Genomic DNA, 8,541 nt, shown 5'->3' on the forward strand with positions numbered 1-8,541 from the left:
CACTTTTCGCACTTGTGTTAGTGTTGAAAAACCACTTTTCGCACTTGTGTTAGTGTTGAAAAACCACTTTTCGCACTTGTGTTGGTGCAGGAAACCACTTTTGCACTTGTATTAGTGTGGAAAAAACACTTTTCGCACTTGTGTTAGTGTTGAAAAACCACCTTTCGCACTTGTGTTAGTGTTGAAAAACCACTTTTCGCACTTGTGTTAGTGTTGAAAAACCACTTTTCGCACTTGTGTTGGTGCCGGAAACCACTTTTGCACTTATATTAATGTGGAAAAACCACTTTTCGCACTTGTGTTAGTGTTGAAAAACCACTTTTCGCACTTGTGTTAGTGTTGAAAAGCCACTTTTTGCACTTGTGTTGGTGCAGGAAACCACTTTTGCACTTGTATTAGTGTGGAAAAAACACTTTTTGCACTTGTGATAGTGTTGAAAAACCACTTTTCGCACTTGTGTTAGTGTTGAAAAACCACTTTTCGCACTTGTGTTGGTGCAGGAACCCACTTTTGCACTTGTATTAGTGTGGAAAAACCACTTTTCGCACTTGTGTTAGTGTTGAAAAAACACTTTTCGCACTTGTGTTAGTGTTGAAAAACCACTTTTCGCACTTGTGTTGGTGCAGGAAACCACTTTTGCACTTGTATTAGTGTGGAAAAACCACTTTTCGCACCTGTGTTAGTGTTGAAAAACCACTTTTCGCACTTGTGTTAGTGTTGAAAAACCACTTTTCGCACTTGTGTTAGTGTTGAAAAACCATTTTTCGCACTTATGTTGGTGCAGGAAACCACTTTTGCACTTGTATTAGTGTGGAAAAACCACTTTTCGCACTTGTGTTAGTGTTGAAAAACCACTTTTCGCACTTGTGTTAGTGTTGAAAAACCACTTTTCGCACTTGTGTTGGTGCAGGAAACCACTTTTGCACTTGTATTAGTGTGGAAAAAACACTTTTTGCACTTGTGATAGTGTTGAAAAACCACTTTTCGCACTTGTGTTAGTGTTGAAAAACCACTTTTCGCACTTGTGTTGGTGCAGGAAACCACTTTTGCACTTGTATTAGTGTGGAAAAACCACTTTTCACACTTGTGTTAGTGTTGAAAAACCACTTTTCGCACTTGTGTTAGTGTTGAAAAACCACTTTTCGCACTTGTGTTGGTGCAGGAAACCACTTTTGCACTTGTATTAGTGTGGAAAAAACACTTTTTGCACTTGTGATAGTGTTGAAAAACCACTTTTCGCACTCGTGTTAGTGTTGAAAAACCACTTTTCGCACTTGTGTTGGTGCAGGAAACCACTTTTGCACTTGTATTAGTGTGGAAAAAACCACTTTTCGCACTTCTGTTAGTGTTGAAAAACCACTTTTCGCAATTGTGTTTGTGTTGAAAAACCACTTTTCGCACTTGTGTTGGTGCAGGAAACCACTTTTGCACTTGTATTAGTGTGGAAACAACACTTTTTGCACTTGTGATAGTGTTGAAAAACCACTTTTCTCACTTGTGTTAGTGTTGAAAAACCACTTTTCGCACTTGTGTTGGTGCAGGAAACCACTTTTGCACTTGTATTAGTGTGGAAAAAACACTTTTTGCACCTGCGATAGTGCTGAAAAACCACTTTTCGCACTTGCGTTAGTGTTGAAAAACCATTTTTCGCACTTGTGTTGGTGCAGGAAACCACTTTTGCACTTGTATTAGTGTGGAAAAACCACTTTTCGCACTTGTGTTTGTGTTGAAAAACCACTTTTCGCACTTGTGTTAGTGTTGAAAAACCACTTTTCGCACTTGTGTTGGTGCAGGAAACCACTTTTGCACTTGTATTAGTGTGGAAAAAACACTTTTTGCACTTGTGATAGTGTTGAACAACCACTTTTCGCACTTGTGTTAGTGTTGAAAAACCACTTTTCGCACTTGTGTTGGTGCAGGAAACCACTTTTGCACTTGTATTAGTGTGGAAAACCACTTTTCGAACTTGTGTTAGTGTTGAAAAACCACTTTTCGCACTTGTGTTAGTGTTGAAAAACCACTTTTCGCACTTGTGTTAGTGTTGAAAAACCACTTTTCGCACTTGTGTTGGTGCAGGAAACCACTTTTGCACTTGTATTAGTGTGGAAAAAACACTTTTCGCACTTGTGTTAGTGTTGAAAAACCACCTTTCGCACTTGTGTTAGTGTTGAAAAACCACTTTTCGCACTTGTGTTAGTGTTGAAAAACCACTTTTCGCACTTGTGTTGGTGCCGGAAACCACTTTTGCACTTGTATTAGTGTGGAAAAACCACTATTCACACTTGTGTTAGTGTTGAAAAACCACTTTTCGCACTTGTGTTAGTGTTGAAAAACCACTTTTCGCACTTGTGTTAGTGTTGAAAAACCACTTTTCGCACTTGTGTTAGTGTTGAAAAACCACTTTTCGCAATTGTGTTTGTGTTGAAAAACCACTTTTCGCACTTGTGTTGGTGCAGGAAACCACTTTTGCACTTGTATTAGTGTGGAAACAACACTTTTTGCACTTGTGATAGTGTTGAAAAACCACTTTTCTCACTTGTGTTAGTGTTGAAAAACCACTTTTCGCACTTGTGTTGGTGCAGGAAACCACTTTTGCACTTGTATTAGTTTGGAAAAAACACTTTTTGCACCTGCGATAGTGCTGAAAAACCACTTTTCGCACTTGCGTTAGTGTTGAAAAACCATTTTTCGCACTTGTGTTGGTGCAGGAAACCACTTTTGCACTTGTATTAGTGTGGAAAAACCACTTTTCGCACTTGTGTTTGTGTTGAAAAACCACTTTTCGCACTTGTGTTAGTGTTGAAAAACCACTTTTCGCACTTGTGTTGGTGCAGGAAACCACTTTTGCACTTGTATTAGTGTGGAAAAAACACTTTTTGCACTTGTGATAGTGTTGAACAACCACTTTTCGCACTTGTGTTAGTGTTGAAAAACCACTTTTCGCACTTGTGTTGGTGCAGGAAACCACTTTTGCACTTGTATTAGTGTGGAAAACCACTTTTCGAACTTGTGTTAGTGTTGAAAAACCACTTTTCGCACTTGTGTTAGTGTTGAAAAACCACTTTTCGCACTTGTGTTAGTGTTGAAAAACCACTTTTCGCACTTGTGTTGGTGCAGGAAACCACTTTTGCACTTGTATTAGTGTGGAAAAAACACTTTTCGCACTTGTGTTAGTGTTGAAAAACCACCTTTCGCACTTGTGTTAGTGTTGAAAAACCACTTTTCGCACTTGTGTTAGTGTTGAAAAACCACTTTTCGCACTTGTGTTGGTGCCGGAAACCACTTTTGCACTTGTATTAGTGTGGAAAAACCACTTTTCACACTTGTGTTAGTGTTGAAAAACCACTTTTCGCACTTGTGTTAGTGTTGAAAAACCACTTTTCGCACTTGTGTTGGTGCAGGAAACCACTTTTGCACTTGTATTAGTGTGGAAAAAACACTTTTTGCACTTGTGATAGTGTTGAAAAACCACTTTTCGCACTCGTGTTAGTGTTGAAAAACCACTTTTCGCACTTGTGTTGGTGCAGGAAACCACTTTTGCACTTGTATTAGTGTGGAAAAAACCACTTTTCGCACTTCTGTTAGTGTTGAAAAACCACTTTTCGCAATTGTGTTTGTGTTGAAAAACCACTTTTCGCACTTGTGTTGGTGCAGGAAACCACTTTTGCACTTGTATTAGTGTGGAAAAAACACTTTTTGCACCTGCGATAGTGTTGAAAAACCACTTTTCGCACTTGCGTTAGTGTTGAAAAACCATTTTTCGCACTTGTGTTGGTGCAGGAAACCACTTTTGCACTTGTATTAGTGTGGAAAAACCACTTTTCGCACTTGTGTTTGTGTTGAAAAACCACTTTTCGCACTTGTGTTAGTGTTGAAAAACCACTTTTCGCACTTGTGTTAGTGTTGAAAAACCACTTTTAGCACTTGTGTTAGTGTTGAAAAACCACTTTTCGCACTTGTGTTGGTGCAGGAAACCACTTTTGCACTTGTATTAGTGTGGAATAAACACTTTTTGCACTTGTGATAGTGTTGAAAAACCACTTTTCCTACTTGTGTTAGTGTTGAAAAACCACTTTTCGCACTTGTGTTGGTGCAGGAAACCACTTTTGCACTTGTATTCGTGTGGAAAAACCACTTTTCGCACTTGTGTTAGTGTTGAAAAACCACTTTTCGCACTTGTGTTGGTGCAGGAAACCACTTTTGCACTTGTATTAGTGTGGAAAAACCACTTTTCACACTTGTGTTAGTGTTGAAAAACCACTTTTCGCACTTGTGTTAGTGTTGAAAAACCACTTTTCGCACTTGTGTTGGTGCAGGAAACCACTTTTGCACTTGTATTAGTGTGGAAAAAACACTTTTTGCACTTGTGATAGTGTTGAAAAACCACTTTTCGCACTCGTGTTAGTGTTGAAAAACCCCTTTTCGCACTTGTGTTGGTGCAGGAAACCACTTTTGCACTTGTATTAGTGTGGAAAAAACCACTTTTCGCACTTCTGTTAGTGTTGAAAAACCACTTTTCGCAATTGTGTTTGTGTTGAAAAACCACTTTTCGCACTTGTGTTGGTGCAGGAAACCACTTTTGCACTTGTATTAGTGTGGAAACAACACTTTTTGCACTTGTGATAGTGTTGAAAAACCACTTTTCTCACTTGTGTTAGTGTTGAAAAACCACTTTTCGCACTTGTGTTGGTGCAGGAAACCACTTTTGCACTTGTATTAGTGTGGAAAAAACACTTTTTGCACCTGCGATAGTGTTGAAAAACCACTTTTCGCACTTGCGTTAGTGTTGAAAAACCATTTTTCGCACTTGTGTTGGTGCAGGAAACCACTTTTGCACTTGTATTAGTGTGGAAAAACCACTTTTCGCACTTGTGTTTGTGTTGAAAAACCACTTTTCGCACTTGTGTTAGTGTTGAAAAACCACTTTTCGCACTTGTGTTGGTGCAGGAAACCACTTTTGCACTTGTATTAGTGTGGCAAAAACACTTTTTGCACTTGTGATAGTGTTGAACAACCACTTTTCGCACTTGTGTTAGTGTTGAAAAACCACTTTTCGCACTTGTGTTGGTGCAGGAAACCACTTTTGCACTTGTATTAGTGTGGAAAACCACTTTTCGAACTTGTGTTAGTGTTGAAAAACCACTTTTCGCACTTGTGTTAGTGTTGAAAAACCACTTTTCGCACTTGTGTTAGTGTTGAAAAACCACTTTTCGCACTTGTGTTGGTGCAGGAAACCACTTTTGCACTTGTATTAGTGTGGAAAAAACACTTTTCGCACTTGTGTTAGTGTTGAAAAACCACCTTTCGCACTTGTGTTAGTGTTGAAAAACCACTTTTCGCACTTGTGTTAGTGTTGAAAAACCACTTTTCGCACTTGTGTTGGTGCCGGAAACCACTTTTGCACTTATATTAATGTGGAAAAACCACTTTTCGCACTTGTGTTAGTGTTGAAAAACCACTTTTCGCACTTGTGTTAGTGTTGAAAAGCCACTTTTTGCACTTGTGTTGGTGCAGGAAACCACTTTTGCACTTGTATTAGTGTGGAAAAAACACTTTTTGCACTTGTGATAGTGTTGAAAAACCACTTTTCGCACTTGTGTTAGTGTTGAAAAACCACTTTTCGCACTTGTGTTGGTGCAGGAACCCACTTTTGCACTTGTATTAGTGTGGAAAAACCACTTTTCGCACTTGTGTTAGTGTTGAAAAAACACTTTTCGCACTTGTGTTAGTGTTGAAAAACCACTTTTCGCACTTGTGTTGGTGCAGGAAACCACTTTTGCACTTGTATTAGTGTGGAAAAACCACTTTTCGCACCTGTGTTAGTGTTGAAAAACCACTTTTCGCACTTGTGTTAGTGTTGAAAAACCACTTTTCGCACTTGTGTTAGTGTTGAAAAACCATTTTTCGCACTTGTGTTGGTGCAGGAAACCACTTTTGCACTTGTATTAGTGTGGAAAAACCACTTTTCGCACTTGTGTTAGTGTTGAAAAACCACTTTTCGCACTTGTGTTAGTGTTGAAAAACCACTTTTCGCACTTGTGTTGGTGCAGGAAACCACTTTTGCACTTGTATTAGTGTGGAAAAAACACTTTTTGCACTTGTGATAGTGTTGAAAAACCACTTTTCGCACTTGTGTTAGTGTTGAAAAACCACTTTTCGCACTTGTGTTGGTGCAGGAAACCACTTTTGCACTTGTATTAGTGTGGAAAAACCACTTTTCACACTTGTGTTAGTGTTGAAAAACCACTTTTCGCACTTGTGTTAGTGTTGAAAAACCACTTTTCGCACTTGTGTTGGTGCAGGAAACCACTTTTGCACTTGTATTAGTGTGGAAAAAACACTTTTTGCACTTGTGATAGTGTTGAAAAACCACTTTTCGCACTCGTGTTAGTGTTGAAAAACCACTTTTCGCACTTGTGTTGGTGCAGGAAACCACTTTTGCACTTGTATTAGTGTGGAAAAAACCACTTTTCGCACTTCTGTTAGTGTTGAAAAACCACTTTTCGCAATTGTGTTTGTGTTGAAAAACCACTTTTCGCACTTGTGTTGGTGCAGGAAACCACTTTTGCACTTGTATTAGTGTGGAAACAACACTTTTTGCACTTGTGATAGTGTTGAAAAACCACTTTTCTCACTTGTGTTAGTGTTGAAAAACCACTTTTCGCACTTGTGTTGGTGCAGGAAACCACTTTTGCACTTGTATTAGTGTGGAAAAAACACTTTTTGCACCTGCGATAGTGCTGAAAAACCACTTTTCGCACTTGCGTTAGTGTTGAAAAACCATTTTTCGCACTTGTGTTGGTGCAGGAAACCACTTTTGCACTTGTATTAGTGTGGAAAAACCACTTTTCGCACTTGTGTTTGTGTTGAAAAACCACTTTTCGCACTTGTGTTAGTGTTGAAAAACCACTTTTCGCACTTGTGTTGGTGCAGGAAACCACTTTTGCACTTGTATTAGTGTGGAGAAAACACTTTTTGCACTTGTGATAGTGTTGAACAACCACTTTTCGCACTTGTGTTAGTGTTGAAAAACCACTTTTCGCACTTGTGTTGGTGCAGGAAACCACTTTTGCACTTGTATTAGTGTGGAAAACCACTTTTCGAACTTGTGTTAGTGTTGAAAAACCACTTTTCGCACTTGTGTTAGTGTTGAAAAACCACTTTTCGCACTTGTGTTAGTGTTGAAAAACCACTTTTCGCACTTGTGTTGGTGCAGGAAACCACTTTTGCACTTGTATTAGTGTGGAAAAAACACTTTTCGCACTTGTGTTAGTGTTGAAAAACCACCTTTCGCACTTGTGTTAGTGTTGAAAAACCACTTTTCGCACTTGTGTTAGTGTTGAAAAACCACTTTTCGCACTTGTGTTGGTGCCGGAAACCACTTTTGCACTTGTATTAGTGTGGAAAAACCACTTTTCACACTTGTGTTAGTGTTGAAAAACCACTTTTCGCACTTGTGTTAGTGTTGAAAAACCACTTTTCGCACTTGTGTTGGTGCAGGAAACCACTTTTGCACTTGTATTAGTGTGGAAAAAACACTTTTTGCACTTGTGATAGTGTTGAAAAACCACTTTTCGCACTCGTGTTAGTGTTGAAAAACCACTTTTCGCACTTGTGTTGGTGCAGGAAACCACTTTTGCACTTGTATTAGTGTGGAAAAAACCACTTTTCGCACTTCTGTTAGTGTTGAAAAACCACTTTTCGCAATTGTGTTTGTGTTGAAAAACCACTTTTCGCACTTGTGTTGGTGCAGGAAACCACTTTTGCACTTGTATTAGTGTGGAAAAAACACTTTTTGCACCTGCGATAGTGTTGAAAAACCACTTTTCGCACTTGCGTTAGTGTTGAAAAACCATTTTTCGCACTTGTGTTGGTGCAGGAAACCACTTTTGCACTTGTATTAGTGTGGAAAAACCACTTTTCGCACTTGTGTTTGTGTTGAAAAACCACTTTTCGCACTTGTGTTAGTGTTGAAAAACCACTTTTCGCACTTGTGTTGGTGCAGGAAACCACTTTTGCACTTGTATTAGTGTGGAAAAAACACTTTTTGCACTTGTGATAGTGTTGAACAACCACTTTTCGCACTTGTGTTAGTGTTGAAAAACCACTTTTCGCACTTGTGTTGGTGCAGGAAACCACTTTTGCACTTGTATTAGTGTGGAAAACCACTTTTCGAACTTGTGTTAGTGTTGAAAAACCACTTTTCGCACTTGTGTTAGTGTTGAAAAGCCACTTTTTGCACTTGTGTTGGTGCAGGAAACCACTTTTGCACTTGTATTAGTGTGGAAAAAACACTTTTTGCACTTGTGATAGTGTTGAAAAACCACTTTTCGCACTTGTGTTGGTGCAGGAAACCACTTTTGCACTTGTATTAGTGTGGAAAAACCACTTTTCGCACCTGTGTTAGTGTTGAAAAACCACTTTTCGCACTTGTGTTAGTGTTGAAAAACCACTTTTCGCACTTGTGTTAGTGTTGAAAAACCATTTTTCGCACTTGTGTTGGTGCAGGAAACCACTTTTGCACTTGTATTAGTGTGGAAA

The sequence above is a fragment of the Myxine glutinosa genome, unplaced genomic scaffold, assembly GCF_964187855.1.
Source record: "Myxine glutinosa unplaced genomic scaffold, kmMyxGlut1.1 SCAFFOLD_258, whole genome shotgun sequence".
NCBI lineage: Eukaryota > Metazoa > Chordata > Myxini > Myxiniformes > Myxinidae > Myxine > Myxine glutinosa.